The 18,998-nt window shown below is 39.9% G+C and overlaps 1 protein-coding gene across 3 annotated transcripts in view; it reads left to right on the top strand.

Annotated features, from left to right (window-relative positions):
• Positions 1-54: 54 nt before the first annotated feature.
• The window catches only part of sema5ba (sema domain, seven thrombospondin repeats (type 1 and type 1-like), transmembrane domain (TM) and short cytoplasmic domain, (semaphorin) 5Ba), a 224,009-nt gene continuing 205,065 nt past the window's right edge, over positions 55-18,998 (top strand). For 2 of the 3 annotated variants that reach the window (XM_025006972.2, XM_025006973.2), the window contains exon 1: positions 55-396. The gene's annotated coding sequence lies outside the window, so the exon portion shown is untranslated. The remainder of the gene's footprint in view (positions 397-18,998) is intronic. The other variant, XM_017421158.3, reaches the window with a different exon arrangement.

Genomic DNA, 18,998 nt, shown 5'->3' with positions numbered 1-18,998 from the left:
CCATCCACCCACCCGACTCTCTCTCTCTCTCTCTCAGCGCTTGTGGTCTGAACGGACGCGCCGGTGCAACACTCTATCCTCCTAGCTCTCCACGGTTGTCTTCCTACCACCCCCCTCACACACACACACACATTTTGCACTCATCTTTTACACACACACGTCCTCCCCGCAGCTCCCCCTCAGCCCGGTGGTACCGCCCGGTCGGAGCAGGAAGGAGCGCAGTTGTCGGCTGCGGGTCGCCCGGAGAGGAACGCGCAGCGGCGGCGGAGGAAAACGGACCCTTGAACCTGTGTCTGTTCCGCTTCAGCGCGCGAGACCGGTCCCATCCTGCTGTTTTTTTTTTTTTCTTTTTCTTTTTTTTTGTAGCAACTTGAGGAATACGAACACTTTCTAAAGGTAAAGGAAACCCACTTTTCTGTTGTTGTCACGCGCAAAATCCCTGAAATGACAAATACAAAGCACTTTTATTTTGGAGGAGAAGGAGGGGGGGGGGGGTGTTCTGTTCTCCAGTTTGCAGCTCTGCTCCGGTCTTGACTTTACAAGCGGAATTGATTTAATTCTACTTTGATTTAGAGGTTTTTATTATAGGACTTAGTGTTAAAGAAGGCGCTATCTAAATTAGAGAAAATACCCTCCATCACTAATGGATTGGCTACTCCAGGGCTCTACATTCAGCCATGCGGAGAGAGGGGGGTCCGCTTCTCTCGGGACCATTTTTTTTCTCTCTCTCTCTCCCTTTTTCCCCATCAGTAGAAGATTTGAGCACTGTAGCGTTTTAGATTTTAAAAGCCAGGAGGGCTTTTAGACTCCCCCCTTTTCTCGCCCACTTTCTCTCCTTGAGGTGGAATCACTGATAGGAGCTCTAACGTGTTGTTTGGAGCAGCTCTTTTATGTCTCGCCCAGCTTTACTTTCCACTCACGTTTCATCCCAGGATCAGAGGCGCATTTGTGGGCAGCAAGGAGAGGAGAGGAGAGCAGAGCCTACCACATTCAGTGCCCGATCTCAAACTTACTTTGTGCGGGCCTGAAGAGATCTGAAGTTTGGAAATAACCTTAAAGGGGAACTTATCAGATCCGGGGCCACTTCTGAAGGTGAAACTGTCCCTTTTTTGTGCACCTCAGTCGCATTTATTTATTTATTTTTATCTCTGAAACATTTACAATTTCGAGCTTAAACCTATTTTGTTGCACAGCTCATATATTTTCTTTGTCCCTTTACCCTTTTTTTATTCTCCTTTTACATTTGCTCAGTGATGACCTCATTGCATATCACTTCCAGTAAACGGATTAACAGCTTTTTACGCGCGGGGTTTTGCGCACCGCATTACACGTGTGGCACATTCTTTCTCCCCACAACAATAACAATAATAATAATGATACTGAAATTCCAGCAAGCGTTCGTGGCACTTTTTCAACGAGATAACACTCAAGCCGAGCTCAGAAAGTCGTTATTCATGAGCTTGTCATTTGGATGAATTGCTTCTCCGTTTCTCCTTGATGCGGTCCAGGTTCGTTTTTTTTTTATCTTGAATTTATAAATTCGTAAAAAAAATGTCCAGCAGAGAGCTCCCAAGACTGTGTATGATAAACAAAGGAAGGACAGGCACAATAAAATAGAAACCTCTCCTTCTTGAATGGTTCCGAGCTGATTATTATTGCTGGGAGCGTGTAGTTCCGCAGCAGTCCGATAGAGGGCAGTGTTAAGCAGCGCTGTGATTCCTACCTTGCCAGGTGATGTGAGCCTGCAGATAGGTTCTTGTCTGTGCTGGAGCTAAGCACTTTTTCAACAAGCTTTTATCTGCAGGCAGCTCACCAAGAACAGCTCTCAGACAAATTTGGTCCATTGCTGGCAATTTTTGTGCCTTCAAATATCACATTCACTCGACTAAACGAGTCAAACAACTTACTCACTCGAAAGCTATTTCCAGTAACCCTCGGCACAAGGCTTTTGGAAGCGGTTCTCCTCCACTTGGAGCATTTTATTGAGGCACAGTTATTCAGTTTGAACAAAAACCACAAATGAATGTTTTATTCATTAACACCAAAATGGCTCTCAAGTGCAACTGATGTGGTCGCTGTGTGTGTGTTGGCAAAGGGTGATTAGTTTGTGTTGCACTTTAATGCTTCTTTTTTTTTTTCAAACAGAAAATATTTGGTAAACAATGACTCAGAAATGAATCATAGGTTATTATTAGCTCCTTGTTTTCCTCCCCATACATATTCTGTCTCGTTTCATATTTAACAGCCTCATTCGTACCCCGTGGAGCTCAGAACAGCGGTTGGCTTGACTTCTGTTTTTACTTTGCTCATTCATCAACACGTGTGAAAGTGCCCCAGCTTTTGATTGATATTCATATATTCCTACAGGTTTTGTCAGGCCCACATGCTTGTCTTATGGATGATTAACGCTTTTGTGATTTGAGGAGCCGCCTTAGTATCTCCGTTCCATCCCTTTTTAAATGGAAAACAGGTTTTCATCTGTGATGAACTTATGAGGGCTCTTGACAGGTTTTGGTTGGGGAAGGTGGTGGGGGTGGATGGGGCCAGACTGGCAAACAAAACCCCAAACTGGACCCCCTTTGCCAACCTCAAAGACCATCTCTTTGTCTACTTTCACCTTCTCCCTATTTCTCTTTTCTCCCCATTGTCCTCGGAGTACAGTGTGTTGTTTCAGTGTTGTGTATGAGCCTGTATCTTCATGTCATCTCATGTCCACATGAATAATTCATTGCCATTAACAAATATGAGAAGTGTTGAGTCGATGAGGCAGCGGCCTCTTCATCAGAAATTTAATGATGCATTTTTTAAACCGCTCCTTTTGAATTGTTTTGTTGTCGGGCATCATTTGAGATGGACAAACGGATATAAAAGTTTAATGACTCAAGAAGTTGATCTGTCCTCTCGTCCATCGGATATTACCTCTCCAAACAAACGGTGGATGGCACGCTCAGTTTAGTCAGACCTGCACAAGTGCATGTGTGTGTGTGTGTGTGTGTGTCTAAAGAGATAGCAGGCGAATACAGATAAGAAGTATTATTAAATCTGCCCTACGGTGACACACTCTTTGTGCAATTTCCCCCCTCACAAACTTTATCCACAGTTCCTTAAAAGTTGAAGAAAAAGTTTGACGGAAGAATATCTCTGCAACGTTGACTGACTTGTCTTTCTCTCGCAAGGCAGAAAGTGGAAACTGGCAGCTTTTACGGCGTGTTAGTTCTCATCTCACTCAGTAACCTTTCATGTATGTCAAGCAAGCCCTCCAGAACATCTGTTGCAATTCAAACGAACCAGGTTTGACTTTATCTATGTCTCTAAGACTGTGTGTTAGCGTTTTAAGCTTAAGAGTTTGAAGGGGGGGAAAAAAGACTTTTGTCACTTTAATAGAACATTTCTGAAAGGTCTGCAGCTGCTGGAAGCACGTTGATTGAGATTTTGCTTCCTCTTCACAAGGTTTGAGGTTGGTGTGAATGTGGAGAAGAGAGATATTAGACTTTTAAAGTGGCCTTCTTGAGCAGGATTCACATGCTAATTAGGTCAGGGAGCAAAACAAGGCTGTCCACATGCAGACGGAGCAGGAAGCATTCTGTTTTTTGTGAAGATGTGTCAGGGAGAGGGAAGACATCCAGGATGATGTGCAGCCTCATTCAAGTGACTGATATGTAAATATGATGCCAGGTTTGAAATTACAGCTTTGGGCGCTGTGACTTCAGGTGGCAGCCTTCACCTCAATATTCACTGTGTTGTTTTTACAGAGAGGTACAAAGCTCTGCTGCCTCGTCACCTGATTATGCTGTCCCACAGTGCTGGCACCAGTGTTGCCATTTTCAATTCCCACACACTACGAAGCCTGATTGAGGTCCTGTGCCTGAACGCTTGTCACTTTTTCTTTTTAGTTTCCCCTCCTTTTTTTTTTATTGAAATCACCTCTCAGTTATTTGACAAGTTCTGCAGCAACATGCATATTTTGGTATGGGCTAACTTTTCTCATGGATGAATGTGAGCAGGATGCAGGAAACACACTCCAACTCAACACAACAGCAGCCCGATGGAAATCTGTTTTTTATTCAAGTTCTCTCTTCTTGTTTTTGCAATCGAGGGAGGAAGCGCAGACAATTTGAGCAGGAGGGCCGGCGGTCTGAGCCGGTTGGTTTAAATGAATAATTCCACAATGTCTGTCTGGGTCCCTTCAGCCTCCCCAGGATCTCATTGTTCCTGAATGCAGAGTGCACTTGGCGTGGCCTTCACTGGCAGGCTCCCTCTGTTTGTAACCTGGCCTTTCTCTGCCTCGACACACAACCTCGCTGTCTGTGAAATCTGATATAGAAGCAACGTTCCTGCTCTGTCTGTAACCCTGCTAATTAACGCTTGAGCTGAACCGACAGTCTCAATTTGACTTTGGAACGTTGTCAGCTTGGTTTATTCTCCACTTTGCAATGATGGCATTGCATCTTCAAATATAAGAAGGATAGAGATGGAAATAAAAAGCAGCTGTACACCAAAAAAAAGGCTGTGGAGAATGTTTTTGTCTCAAGGAAATTTTAATGCAACAGTTTAGTTCTAATGGTTCGTCAAAACAAGAAAATTGAAGATTTCAGGGTGTTGTTGGACCACCTGCCTGCTTATTTAGTTTTACTGACTAGATCAATTAAGTAATTAAGATCACCTTAGTTTGAACAAAGATGGAACTGAAACCTTTTTGGTCAACTCTTGAAATATACATCATGCAGTCTGTCAGGTCTTGGAGTATTCCCTGGAAATGACTCTGAACCACAGCAAATTTTAGCTCAGTATTGGTAAAACTGACCGCACTGTAGCCATTTCTTTTCTTTTGTAAGATTTATTACCTGTGTAGCTGTAGATGCACATCCAATGATTTTTTTAGTTTAGTTTTTTTCTGAGAGTTTGATCAAAATCCAGCCTCGGCTCCATGTGCTATTCTGCAAACAGACGAGCGGGGTCGACCAACAATTAATGCCAAAGTTCTGACCAAATGTATGACCTGATCTGTTAGAGCTTAGAGTATGTGTTGAGGAAGACTCTCAGCTACCCCCACACAAAGTTGTAACACAGTATCTGTAAATTTGAGTTTTAGCCATTTTTGTTATAGTTGATTAGCTGTGACGGCCATCTTGAATTTACTCCAAAAGTTAATCAGTTGTAGATGTGCATTCAGTGATTACTTTCTCACAGTTTCATTAAATTCCATCCTCTGGTTTATAACACATTTTACTAACGAGACAGACAAATGAACACACACACTATGACAATTACATTATCACTCACCCGCAAACAATCAGGACAAAGAATTGACTAATTAGAATTTATGAACAATGATATGCGTCAGCTTTAGCTTAGTTGTCATTCTGTTCCGACAGTCACACCACCTTTCCTATCTAAAGGGCAGGTTTGTACACCATAAAACCAATCAGTGATTCGTGTCTTTTCACACATTCCCATTGTTAACCCTCTTACAGGAGGTGTGTGAATATGTGTGCAAGCATGCGCTCATACATTCGTGTACGCATGCGTGCATGTCTGAGCAATCTGATTTTTTTTCTCTTTGTGTGCATGCGAAGCGGACGTGAAGGCATGTGCCTTTTCTCTCCCATCCCTCTTCTGTTGAACCCCGGCATGGTCTGAGCAGGAGGAGAATAAAAAGGGGAGTGAGGGGAGAAGAACGTCCTCCCACAGTTGATTTGGCCATTGTGGGAGAGGGGTGCACACTATTTCCATTGAAGCTCTGGATGCATGTCTGAGACCCCCAGAAGCTTTAGTACGGGGGCTCATTCAAGGCTTGATGTGACCCGGAGGATTGGTTCAGGAAGATGGGTGTTGTGCTCATTGTGGGGATGGTGGGAACATTGTTCTCGTTCCGCTGCTTTAATACCACTTAACTGCGAGCTTCTGTGAGCTGGATGGGCTATAAGATTGTCCATTTTTTATCCATGGATGAGAACTTTTTACATTAGAGGCCAACAAAACAATATTTAGTGTGTGTTTTGCACAGGTTCTATTAGAAAATGAACTCTAATTTAAAACAAAAATACACCCAAGATGTTTATATACTGAGAATATATTGCCTTAATATATACAAAGGGTGGCAAAATGTTTCCTTTCAAAGGAAAGGGAGATCACTCTGAACATTTTTGTTTGAAAGTATAGTGACAGGGCTCCTCAACAGGACTAATAGATCAAGACTGCAACTCTGACCTCACTTTCTCTAAATCATCTCCCTTAAAGAGTAAAGATATTAATTTTCTTGAAAGTACTGTAGTTGTAGAATTAAGTATAAGTAGTTGAATGTCTGAAATCACGGTTTTTCCCTTTACAACCTTCTCCGTGAGAAGAATGTGTCAGTGATTGTATTTGAAGGCAAAATCTCAAAACTTCTAACATAATTCAAAATCAATTATGTCCAAGCAAGTATTATAAAACTAGTTTTACAATTTTTTTTTAATTATGTTATATTTTTACATGTCACTCCTTTGGTTTATGGAATAAAAGTACTTGCTGTATTTTCCACACTATAGGGTGCACTAGATTATAAGACGCAATGTCAATGAATGGTCCATTTTTGAACTTTTGTCATATATAAGGCGCACTGGTCTATAGGGCACACCCTTGTGCGCCTCCCAGTTTTTGTAACTCGGCGCGAATCGCATGAACTGCGCTCCATTTAAAATGGACAATTTCGGTGCTCTAGCGGAGCTGGTTCACCTGTATCAGCATTTATATGATCCCTCTATGAGAGATCACAAAGATGATCAAACGGCTCAAAACTCACGGAAAAATACTGCACCGACATAAGCGTCAAATATAAACATCTACACCGCTCGCTCAGGTCTGCGGGTCCTGAGCAGAGCCCTGCGTGACTAAAACTGAGCCTTAATGCTGCAAGCAGTGCGGCTTTGTAGTTTACCAAAGTCATACTAAAACATTACGGCTTCATACATATATAAGGCGCTCCGAATTATAAGGTGTACTGTCGTTTTTTGAGAAAATTGAAGGCTTTTAAGTGTGCCTTATAGTCCGGCAAATACAGTGGCTATGTTTAGGCAGTACAGCTTCCTGGTTAGGCTCAGCAGCCCAAACTGCTTACCTATATTATAAGAGAAAAAGATTATGAAGTCTAAACTTGCTCAACCTGTAAAAAACTTCTCTCTACATTGATTTATTTATTTTTAATTCCATGGATTTCTGTTCAAATGGCAGTTTTTACCTAAATTGAATATACAATAGGCTGGTTTTAATAAACCTAAGCTATGTAAACTCAACCGACACTAAATTATAGAACTGGAAACTCAATTTAATATGCTCATACATGCGTCAAAGGTGGTAAGAGCTTACAGAGTGAACGCCTGTTTTAAAATTTTGGACAGCTGTTCAGATTAGACAGCTTTAACTGTTTGAAACTTTGTCATTTTGTAGGTTAATACTGTATTTCTGTCTGTGTCTTAGTAAAGACAACACTGAGTTGGGGGTCAGTGTTTGCCTCAAGTGGATAAATTCATGTATCTATGAGTCTTGTTCAAGACTTGTTCTAGGTAGGATGAAATCAAGAGAGTGATCAACAGATTGGAGTGTCATCTGCAGTAGAAGAAGAAGGGGTTGAGCAAAAGAATGAAACTCTTGATCCATCTTTGTTCCATCCCTCACCTATAATCATGAATCAGAACAAGATCATGGATACAAGGGGCTGAAATGAGGCCACCCTACTCAACTTTAGAGATAAGGTGAGGAGCTCTGTCATGTGGAGAGAGCTCAGAGTAGAGCTGCTGGACCTCCACATCGAAAGGAGTCATATGAGGTGGTTCAGGCATCTGATTAGGATGTCTCATGGGCACCTTTAAAGGTTTTCCAGGCACTTCCCATTGTGAGAAGACTCGGGCAGACCCAGAAAGCACTGCAGGGATTAGATATCCTCTGTAGCCTTGGAACACATTAAGATCCCCCTGGAGGAGCTGGAGAGTGTCGCCGGGAAGAGGGATGTCTGGGTTTCCATCCTGGACCTGTTGCTTCCATGACCTGACCTCAAATAAGTGGAGAAAATGGATGGAGGTCTTAGTGAACTGAAATTTTGTGGTTGTATCAGTGTAAGTTATAGAACAGGTATAATTAACATTATTTTACTTCCAGTCTCTTGTGCCCCAGTCACACAGATACTCAGGGTTTGGTGAAAGAAAAATAAAGTTTGTTACAGGTTTGTGGAAAATTGGTAGGCACAATCAAATGAACAGATTCACAGCTAGTGACATTTTTTAAAAGAACAATCAAGTCATATTGTATTTTCCTTTCATAATCTACATATGTGATTTTTTTAACAATAATGATGGTAAAATTACAGTATATAAAGTATGCTGCCATTCTGTGTTTGTGTCAAACATCTCTGGGCTGCAGCAATTCTAATTTAAAAGAGCTTTTGTGTGCTACTTTAAAAAAAAAACTCTTCGAATGGAATAAGGTTCAGTTTTACCCCCTAACTGGTTATATCCCATCCAAATGGGGTCACACACAGAGAGCTACACTCCTTTCTTGACTCGGTGCTCTGTGAAGTAATAGGTTTGCTGTAAGCCCTTCACACAGGGATGAAGATACACTTGAAACTCTGGGGGCATTTATCCAGCTATGTATTTATGGCCTGACAAGGAAAAAAGGGACTTTAAAATTTGCTTTATGCATTTACCTTTGCTATAGCTTTATAGACAAGATTGAGTTTGTTATTGTAACCCTGTCAGATGGTTTGAAAGCTGTTAGCTAAAGCAGACCAGAGTTTCTGCTGTGTTTACTTAAAGTTTTATCAGCTTTGGTTTGCTTCCAGTATTGGACTTTTGATTAACGTATAGCTAGCTCTTTTAAGAGCACAGCACGTGCATCTCCGCTGGTCAGCAATTTGGTGCCTGTTTGTTTGTTCTTTGTATATCCACGTGTTTACATCTATATATGTGTCTGCGTTGGCTTTGTATGTTGTTGTTGTTGTGGTTGTTGTTTTTCTGAACTTGGATATCAGCAGGCAGCTGGTTTCCCCATTCCTGTAGTAGACCTATATATAATTGGACAACCACATGTCAGGCTGTGATTTGCAGCATGAGTCTAATGATTTTCCAGTACTAAATATTCAGCAATATTGTTTCTCAGCCAGATTGTGGATTGAAATGTAACTCAAGAATGTGGAAAAAAAGAGACAAGGCTGAGCCCCAGAGTTCTCCTGGAAACCTGAAAGGACTGCAGAGCAGATTTTTTTTATGCCCTTCTGATTCACTTCTTTTTGCTTTTTATTTTATTTATTTATTTGTTTTTGATGCAGTTTTTTGAGCTGTCACAGCACAGCAAGAAGGTTGCAGGTTCACAACCAAGCTGATGCCTATCTGTGTGGAGTTTACATTTTCTCCCGGTACATGTAAGGGTACTCCAGTTTTCTCTCACGAACCAGAAAATGCAATGCAAACTAAAGCAGAACCCAGTTGTGGTCAGTAATTGGTCCTTAATAGATGAACCTTTTTGTATTGTACTAGTATAATGTTGAGACAAACTATTATTTAAAATCTTTGAATAGATCTTCCTTAGGTGCTAAAGAGATAAGCCTCAGAAAAAAAAAAATCTGAAGGACTAGTCAACACTACACTCACATGTCTAGGTCCATACTCACTGTTTTTATGTTTTTTGGCAGTTTTCTTTTATCAAAGTTATTGCGTTCTCCCTTTGCTTCTCATTTTTCTTGTTTGCCCTTTAGAACAAATGGCTTCTTCTATGCAGACCGTGCCAAGATTATTATGTAACCAAACTTTAATAGGTTTGCACAATTAATTATCTTAGTTAAGACATTGTTCAAAATGGATCTTTAATGACATTTTAATGGTTTGCTATGTTTACTTTAAGTATCTGTACCTAGTACTACGTAATCATAACCCTACTAATTAAGTTTTATTTTTGTTTGTTTGTTTTAAATGTGCAAAATCCACAAAACAGAAAAATTCCTAAATCATTTGATTTTATTAAATGGGACTGTTGTTCATTACTGTCAGTCATGGAGACATATTGAATACACCAGCTGCTGCATTAATGTCGTGTATGTCACTGGGGCATACACAACATATACAACAAGAGCATTCTTTGATAATCAGCAACAAAGACTGAGGTGAGAAAACTGCAGCAGCATCACTCTGGGGACCCTGGTTCAAGTCCAGCATAAAATCCTCGTTATTTCAGTTAGTTTCTTTTTGTTGACTACAGGGCTCGAAGTGTGTGGGGGGGAGGGCCGGTACCCCACCATCCCTGAAAGACCACTACCCTATAGTCTTATTTGAAGTGGTTTTCTTAGCAAACACGTGGTAAGTTCAGAGTTTTATTCACTGCCTGTCAAGGTGGAAATATTATTTTCCCCAAAAGCAGAAGAGAGAGCAGAGGCTAAGTACCCACATTTGTTGCTCCACTCTCCTGTTAACTATCTATATCTTGTTTGGCAAAAATAAATTACCGACAGATCTACTGTTTACTTACAGTAAAGATCCTTCTCTTTGTCCATAGACTGTATTTTGGTCCTCAGAACTGCTGATCAGATTCCCGGCACTTGCCCAGCTGTACCTCTGATTGGCTACTTTTGCTTAACATTTGACCTGCCATGGTTTCTCTTGAGTCATGTGTCCCCTTATCCTTCATGTTTGACCCAATCAGAATCAGTGTAGAGCGAGTCATTGCTTTCTGTTTACAACCAATGTCCTGTAGGTAATGTACTTTATAAGAATTAGCCATAGCTTATAATTGGTGACACTGACCCTTAATACCTCAAAGTTTATGAGAAGTGTCAGTACGCCATAAAACGTGATGATATGCTAAGGATGAAAATTTAAAAGTAGTGATTGTCAGGAGCCATATAAACCAGCAAGAAACATAGAAAATTTGAAAAAAAAAAAAAATACAAAATTAAAGGTCCTACTGCAACATTTGTTCATTGCTGTGAGTGGTACCAGCCCACTTTGAGCACTGTAGGGTTAGGTTAGGCATAAAAAATACTTAGGTTTTGGCACAAATTAGTCATATAATTGGGTATACTAAGGTGATTGAAAGGTAGGCACACTTGTGGGCAGAACAGTGTTGCTACACTTGACACAATTCTCCTTTGTCAATGTGCTTTCGCACAATATGGGGGGATTTTCACAGCAGGGGTGTATTTTGTTTGATTATTGCTTGTCACCGAAAAGCAAAAGGTAAACATAATAAGTTATGATAATGTTTTGCCCTTGTTTGTGTGTCTGCGCGTGTGGGTTAGTGCTCATTTGTCTGTTGTTTTAGCAAAATTCCTCATGAACTACTGAGTGAATTTTAATAAATCTTTCAGAAAGTAGTCAGTGGATGTACATCTACTACAGATCAACTTTTGGAGTCATTCTGATTTTAAGATTCACAACTGATGAACCTTAGCACACACAAAAATGGCTATAACTTAGTGAATGTTTACAGATACAAAGCTAAAACTAAGCGTGGTAGTATCTGAGAGTCATCCCCAACACATAGTTCGAACACTATCAGACCACAAAAGATTTTTGTTTCAGACTGAGGGTGGCAGAGGATATGCATGATAAATTAAATTTTGTTCTCTTCTGCATCAAAGGTTGAACAATCTAGGGCTTAGGCTGATAATGACAATTGTGTCAGGTTTTTTTCTTTTCTTTTCAGAAAACGGTTATTAGGAGGATGTTTTCAAAAATTGCACGAGCATTAAAATGCTTTTTCAAGGAGTGCTTTAGCTTTTGATGGGCTAAAGTACAGCCTTTCATATTCCTGACATAGCACCAGTATGGCAGGAGTGAGGCAGACATTGAGATTATTTAAATACAGCCACGATGTGCAGACACTTCAAATGACAACATTTTATTTAGATGACTAAAGGGAAACAATAACAGAGAATACATATTATTTTGGTTGATAGCCAAAGACATGGTTCCCGTCAAAATTTTCAACATTTCTCAGATTCTAAACCAGGCTTTGCTTTTAACCTGTGTAACAGTGAGTAACATCTAGCTGTATTCACATTTACCTGCCAGACAATCAGAGAGAACATAATTATTTGACCTTTTTTTCATTTCTTGCCAGAATTTTCTTGGTCCTAATCCAAAGGAAAAAAGAAAAAGATTTTTTTTTTTAACTCTTGGCCAAAACAGTTGATTTGTAATTCACGTATTAGGATCAGGCTCATTTCTGAACTTGAGGTTTATAGCTGACGTTGCTGCTTGATTAACCCTTATTAACAGCTGAGTCGGTGCTCAACTTGGAGAAAGTACAACAACTTGAACTAAAAATAACAGCTCGTGTGAGCGTAAAGCATTAAGAACGGTTAAGTTGTCATTTTGGTACCAGGATCAGTTTGCAAGGTAAAGCAAAGATTGCTGTTTTTCACGACTAACAAGTCCGACAAGAAGGTCTGATATGTGTCAAGACCTGTCTGCTTTAGCTTCAAGAGCTGGATCGTTAACACATTTTTGGTGCCCCACTACGTCCACAGCACTGCTCAGTTTGGTTTGCGGTTGGCTTTGGTTACTATGGCGATAAAGGTGGCTCTTGGCGGGGGCTTGAGGGTCTATTTGAGACCCGGGCAGACACAGAAAGAGAGGAGTGTGACAGTGATTAATGTCCTGGCAGAAACAGACACACTCGTAGTACTGAGAAGCACAGTGGGCCCCAACACATCATCTCAGCAGTACAGAAATGAAAATAAGTTTAATCATAATCTTGTGAATTATTTATTACACAAAAATCTATTACTTTTTGATTTAGTGGTTTGAAGTTACGGTAAATTGAAATTTTTGGATCAGGCCAAAGAGGAAATGACTCTCACCTGTGTGTCCCCTAAAATCAATCCTCTCCATCCCGCTGATTAAAAGCAAACGGTTTGCCTCAGCGTTTTAGGCTCGTAATAAACGCATCTCCCTCTACAAACATCATACAGGTCCAAGTTGCTTTTCCCAGGGGAGAAAGGAGCACGATGTAATGGTGGGAGTCATGTGACACTTCGGTTACCGTGCAGCCTGTTAACAAGGAAGTGAAGTGATGGAAGACCAGGGGCTAAACATCTGCATGACAGAGATAAGCAGCCAGCCGTGCACCCTCATTCCACCGCTCACACCCCCCCACCAAGAAACGCTTCACAAACACTGTGATCGGATATTTTAAACAGGTGGGATTAGATGACTGAAAGAATTTAGTATGCGCCTCATAAACATCACCTATTACGTTATTTTGATACTCACAAACGCAACCGCAGAATCCCAATTCTGGCTTCATATTGAAGAAACAGCCTCAAAGCTCTCCAGCTGTACCTTTTTTATGCTTTCATGTCCCCCACCTGGATCTCGCTCCATTAGACCTTCTTTTGAGAATCTTGGTCTCGTCTGGGGTTTTTGCACATCACTGCACTTTCCCTCTCTCTGTCCCTTTTTTCCTCCAACACTTTGGCTGAAAGGAGCCTCTGTTGGATTGCTGTGCTGTTCAGTGTGTGTGTGTGTGTGTGTGTGTGTGCACAGTTAACAAGGGGGAAAAAAAGCTTTTTCCTCTACCTCTTTTGTGACCTCTGCACTTGGATTCCTCTTCTACCACCTTCAAACATTGTTTTGCTCTTTAGGGACTTTTCACCCACAGAACCAGTTCCAGTGCTAAACCAGAGTCAGATCTTGCGTGGCGACTATTGTTTTTCTGTTTTGACTGCCAGAAACACTGGCTCCAGGACTAGACAGGCTGTGCTAAAGCTCTTTGCTGGGTCAGGGCAAAAAGCTGCTTTCATCAGGATTTGAGGGCGGGTTCAGGGAGACTAACAACCAATGGAAATGTTTTGAGTGCCATGTTTAAAAGCCCTGAGTTGCTTTCACCTTTTAGTCTGTTTAAAGTAAGACAACAATTAAAACGCTGAACTCCATCAGTAACCAAAACTCAACGGAGGAATTTGGAATAATATGAGCTCATTGTCTCTCATGTTCCAGCTGTCTGATATTGTCAGTAGTGTCATAGTGGTAAATGCAGTAGTTTGAGTTGTTTGAGTTTTTATCAATTTATTTGTTTTTACCTTTGCCAAGAAGGTTATGTTTTCTGTCTGTCTGTCTGTGCACAAGACTGCTGAAAGAGTTATGAACAGATTTTCATGAAATTTTTCAGGAAACGTCAAACATGCTACATGGAACAAGTGAATACAATTTGGTGGTGATCTGGTCAAAGTTTAGGATCAAAGTTTAAGGTCACAGATCAGCCGGTGCTCTAACTGAGCAACTGTATAAAAGGAATGTCAAAATGCGCAGCTGGACACCTCATGGGTCAAAAATGATTTCTGTTAATTTCAAGGTTCATGGGGTCAAAGGTCAAGGTCACAGGTTACCCCTTTGTTAAAAGAATTGTCTCTGCTCCTACATATGACCCCTTTTTTTTCCTCCACCAAAGAAGTTGTGTTTTTTTAGTTGCATCTGTCTGTCTGTTAGCAAGATCAGGTAAAAACTAATGAACAGATTTTCAGGAAATGTTGGGGTTGTCACAAAAAACAATGGATTAAATTTTGCTGGTGATAAAGATTATGTTCTGGATTGCACACATTTTTAATCATCCCCTTGGCAGAGGTTTGCGCTCTCTGAGTGCTTCTATTGTAAATTGCTTTGCTCTGTGGTGCTATAGCAATGTTGTCCAAATAAAAGTTGGCTGTTGCATCTTTAGTTTAATAAAATAAAGTTAACATATATTGGAAATCTTCTAAATGACAAGTTAATAAGACCACATCTCAAACCTTTCTAGACAGACTGTTTAACAGTTAAAGGAGTTTAAACACAATTTGATGTAGACCTAATAATGTTAAAACACGGAACACTACTGCAGACCTATTCATTTTGTGTATTCATTCACTTACTCAAGGTTACCTCACTTTGCCCACATCTGTCTGGTGTCTTCGCTGGGTTATTTAGGCTCGGGCGTGTTTTTATTTATATGTTTTAGTATGAGTGACACTTTCAGCAAGTAGGACGTGGGTTTGTCTTTAGCTATATGTAAATTAACTGCTTGAAGTTTGATGGCAAAGTGAATGTCTGCCCCAGCTCACAACAGATTGCTAGTCTTGGCCAGGAGCCCCATTCATCACCAACCACGAGCAGCTTTAGCTCTTTTGTTAAACCATGGCTGAGGTCCCAGGAGGAGTCTCGAACATATAGAGTTTCTCCAAATGGCAAATATGTTGTTAAACTTGGTGTAAAGAAGGGTTGGACAACATTCCTCCCCACCACCACCACACACAAACACACACACACACAACACCATACTGACTTGATTAAAGCATTTGAAGAGCCACATACTGAAATGACACATTGGCAAATGCATCAAATATACAATATATCACCTTTCAACCATTCACCGTTAAATAAAGGTTTGCTGTGTTTTGCATCTACAACAGCATATGAATAGTATTTGTTATTTACTCTTGAGAGCTTTTCAATAGTTACATATAGTTTCATATCCATGTATGTTGGAAGACACCTCCTGAACGTTTTTACTGTCGTGCATTAGATGTAAAGTATTTTTTTCTTAATAAATATAACGGTGTCAACTGCAAAAGTACAGACTACACCCAGTCCCCAAGGTTGTGTTAGGTTTCTTCAGCAACATCAGCTTGAAATACTTGTATCACATAAAAAGCTTGAGGTTGAATTTTAGTTCAATAAAATGGCTACAAAAACAAGGATGAAATACATTATGAGTTCGGAAAGTAAATGTTGAATTACTGATTTCTAAATCAATAAAGTCCAAATATACAACTAAATTGTTAGACTTTATTATTGTGGGGTGTTGCTTTGCAGTGACAATGAATTGAGGAACATCTTTGGATTGTTGTGGTTTTAGTTTTATTAAACCCGTTTATCAATATTATTTTGACACTGTTATCAGAGAATAACCTAAGCAATGTCCAAAGCTGTGCTGGTCACATGGTCTTAACAATTTGCTACAACCTTTTAAAACATGATGTTCATTTTGAAAATATATGCACTGTCTCTGGTATCTCATTGGAACAGTATACTGTAAAAATTTAGTGGTTTTGACACTGACTTTTTCACACTGATAAAACTTGAAACTTAAACCAGCCCATCCCTATTCCAAACACATAATAATCCAGTAAAACAGAGTCCTTTTTGTGTACTTGTAACTCCTTATTTTCAAACTGAAGAGTGAGTTTTCTCTGTAAAAATCACACGTTTTCCCAAAATTCCCTGAAACTGTGCCTTAGAAGAGTTGGTAGCAGGCTGCACTTGGCTAAAAATGCAGAGGGAGCGTGGGAGAGCCACAGGTGGCAGCAAGGGAAGGGGTTGAGAAGAAAAATTCAAACATTCATGACTGTCAACATATTTGGCAAATATGTAAAGTTCTTGGATATGTACAATACTTTATAGGTTGAATAGGTTATATTTATGTAAAAGAAAGATCTGCAAGTGAATTTTAGAAATACAGTATGAAATATTCAGGCTTAAAAAAATAAAAAATGCAGCAAATTATGCTGTGTATGTAAAGAGTTTCATTTCTGATGTCCACAATGCTTATTTCTGCGGCAGTGCTCTATTGTATTGCTTCTTCTTTGTGAACTGTTACTGCTCACAGAGATCTGACCTTGTTTTTCTGTCTCCTCTCAGCAGCAATAAATCCAATTTCAATGTAACCCACAAGGTTTTATTGATTTGATTACATTGCATTGGTTTGGTCTCTTTATGAACACCTGCCTGGATGATCAAGATAGATACATACATAGTTTTGACACATCAGTGCACATCAATGGGCCAGCACTAGCAATTTTCAAAGGGTCAGACAGGTCTTTGTGTGTTATGTAGACGCACGCTGCTCTCATTTTCTGCAGTGTTCTTTCGTCTCTCATTTTGGTACAAATAAATTAGGATGCTCTTTGGGAACAATGACAACACAACAGGAGAGTAATGCTCTTCCTGCAGCTCATTCAAATGGTTTTCAGTCTAGAGACAACTAGTTTTGGAAGCTGAAAACTTTATTCCATTTTTTAAAAACACAAATTAGTGATGGCAAATGCAAAGCCCAGGGTTTTGACCACATTGTGTGGTGAGTACAGACTTTCTTGGTTTATTATCAGCTGAACAAAAAGCAAAATTTACTAAAATCCTTGGGCAAGACACTTTACCTGGCTTGCCTACTGGTGGTGCTCAGAAGGCTCAGTGGTGCTGGTGTGATGGCAGCCTCACTTCTGTCAGCCCGCCCCAGGGCAGCTGTGGCTACAATGTAGCTCACTACCATAAGTGAATGAATGTGTGAATGAATGGGTGAATGACTGCAGTGTGAAGCGTTTTGGGGTCCTTGGTTCTTGGAGTAGATAAAGTGCTATACAAGTGCAAGCCATTTACCATTTTACCAAAATTCACATTTACATCATAGTGGGGGTCATTATCCAGTGCGAAAGGGACCTAATCAATGTAAAGGTTTTGAACAACTCTGAGAATGGCACAGCAGTTGCAATCCTGATCCAAGTGAGTTCTTTGTATCAAGACGGTATCAGCCCAGTCCCTTCTCTATTTAGGAACTAGTCAGCCAGAGCGTGGATGGTCTTTGCAGGGTCTTGATCAGGTATTTTGCAAGCTTTTTAAGAACACAGTGGACTTACTGTCAGGTAGGTCATAGGTGTATGATGATTTTTGAGCATGCTCAAAACTTATGTAGCAAGGTTGTGGTGGTTTATCATCACGGTGGCAGTGTGTTGGGGTCCTGTATGGAAGCATGGAGGAGCATTGGGGAGAGTGGTGGGAGTGTACCCATGACATGTGGCCCACACATTCCTGCATGTTGTGGTTTGATGTAGTCGTAGATTAGAGTCATCCTCAGTAGATACTTAGAGCGCTATTCATTGTGCAGCATCTTTGCTTTAAAGTTTGGCATTGACTGTCCCAGTCAGCACAGCATGTTAAATTATCTCATTAACCATTAAACAGATTTTATTGAAACTTTCAGAAAGTAATCATTGGATGGACATCTACAACTGACTGCCATTTGTAGCCAACTCAATTCAAGGTGGTCGCCACAACTAATCAACCTTAACCAACACAAAAATGGCTTTAACTTACTCAAAATTACAAATAATGAGGCATAACACGTACTCTGAGCATTAAACCATCTCATGATATGTGGCTGTGGTGGCCATCTTGATTAAAAACTGTCATGAAAGGCATCCGGCAATATGAAATCCTTCAATAAATGCAAGGCTTTACAAATGTTCATTTCATTTTATTTATCCAATTCTGTTTTTCTTTCTATTTCCTGCATCACAGAAATTCCATGGCTTTAGAAAAAAGAAAGAAAATAAGACTAAATGTGTACATAAATTTATGAGCAGATGCAATGTTTTAAGTGTAATATGTTATGTAGATATGTTAATACATTTTTTACTAATTAAGGGAAAGAGCTTTTTTGTGAATGAGGCTTACATGGACTTTGACATTAGCAAATTGATAGGAGTGCTTCTATGGGAGGATACTTCACACAGTACAGAAAAGATCAATGTCACTTCCCATTTCAATAAAGAAACCAGTATAGACCTACTTTTAACCTCCTTTTAATCCATTTGACAGCAGCAAACAAGTTCTGTAGTTTATTTTAGCCAAGGAGAAAAAAAAAGAAGCTTCTCATTTAATTTGAGAGCACTTCTCAGTGTTTTTCCTGTTGTAATTATTTTTATATTGTGTTTAACACACCTTGCACTGCCTTAAATTTCAATGCACATTTAAATCTATGATTTTAGTTCTTAGCTCGTCAAAACTGGTCTCAGGCAGTTTCTATTTCAACATTATTTTTATAAATTAAAATTGAAGTTTCCTTGATGTTTCACTACATGTTCCATAAATTAGTAAAAAGTTACTTTGAGACAATTTACTGATAAAAATCTGAAGTTGGCAATTTAAATTTACACCTTTTATAGTTTGCTTTAAATGGTCACATCATTGCAAATAATGACTGTTTTTATACCTGCACGA

The sequence above is a fragment of the Kryptolebias marmoratus genome, linkage group LG6 (genome assembly GCF_001649575.2).
Source record: "Kryptolebias marmoratus isolate JLee-2015 linkage group LG6, ASM164957v2, whole genome shotgun sequence".
Lineage (NCBI taxonomy): Eukaryota > Metazoa > Chordata > Actinopteri > Cyprinodontiformes > Rivulidae > Kryptolebias > Kryptolebias marmoratus.
Note: the sequence above shows the minus strand (reverse complement) of the source record. Positions and strands in the feature narration are given on the sequence as shown.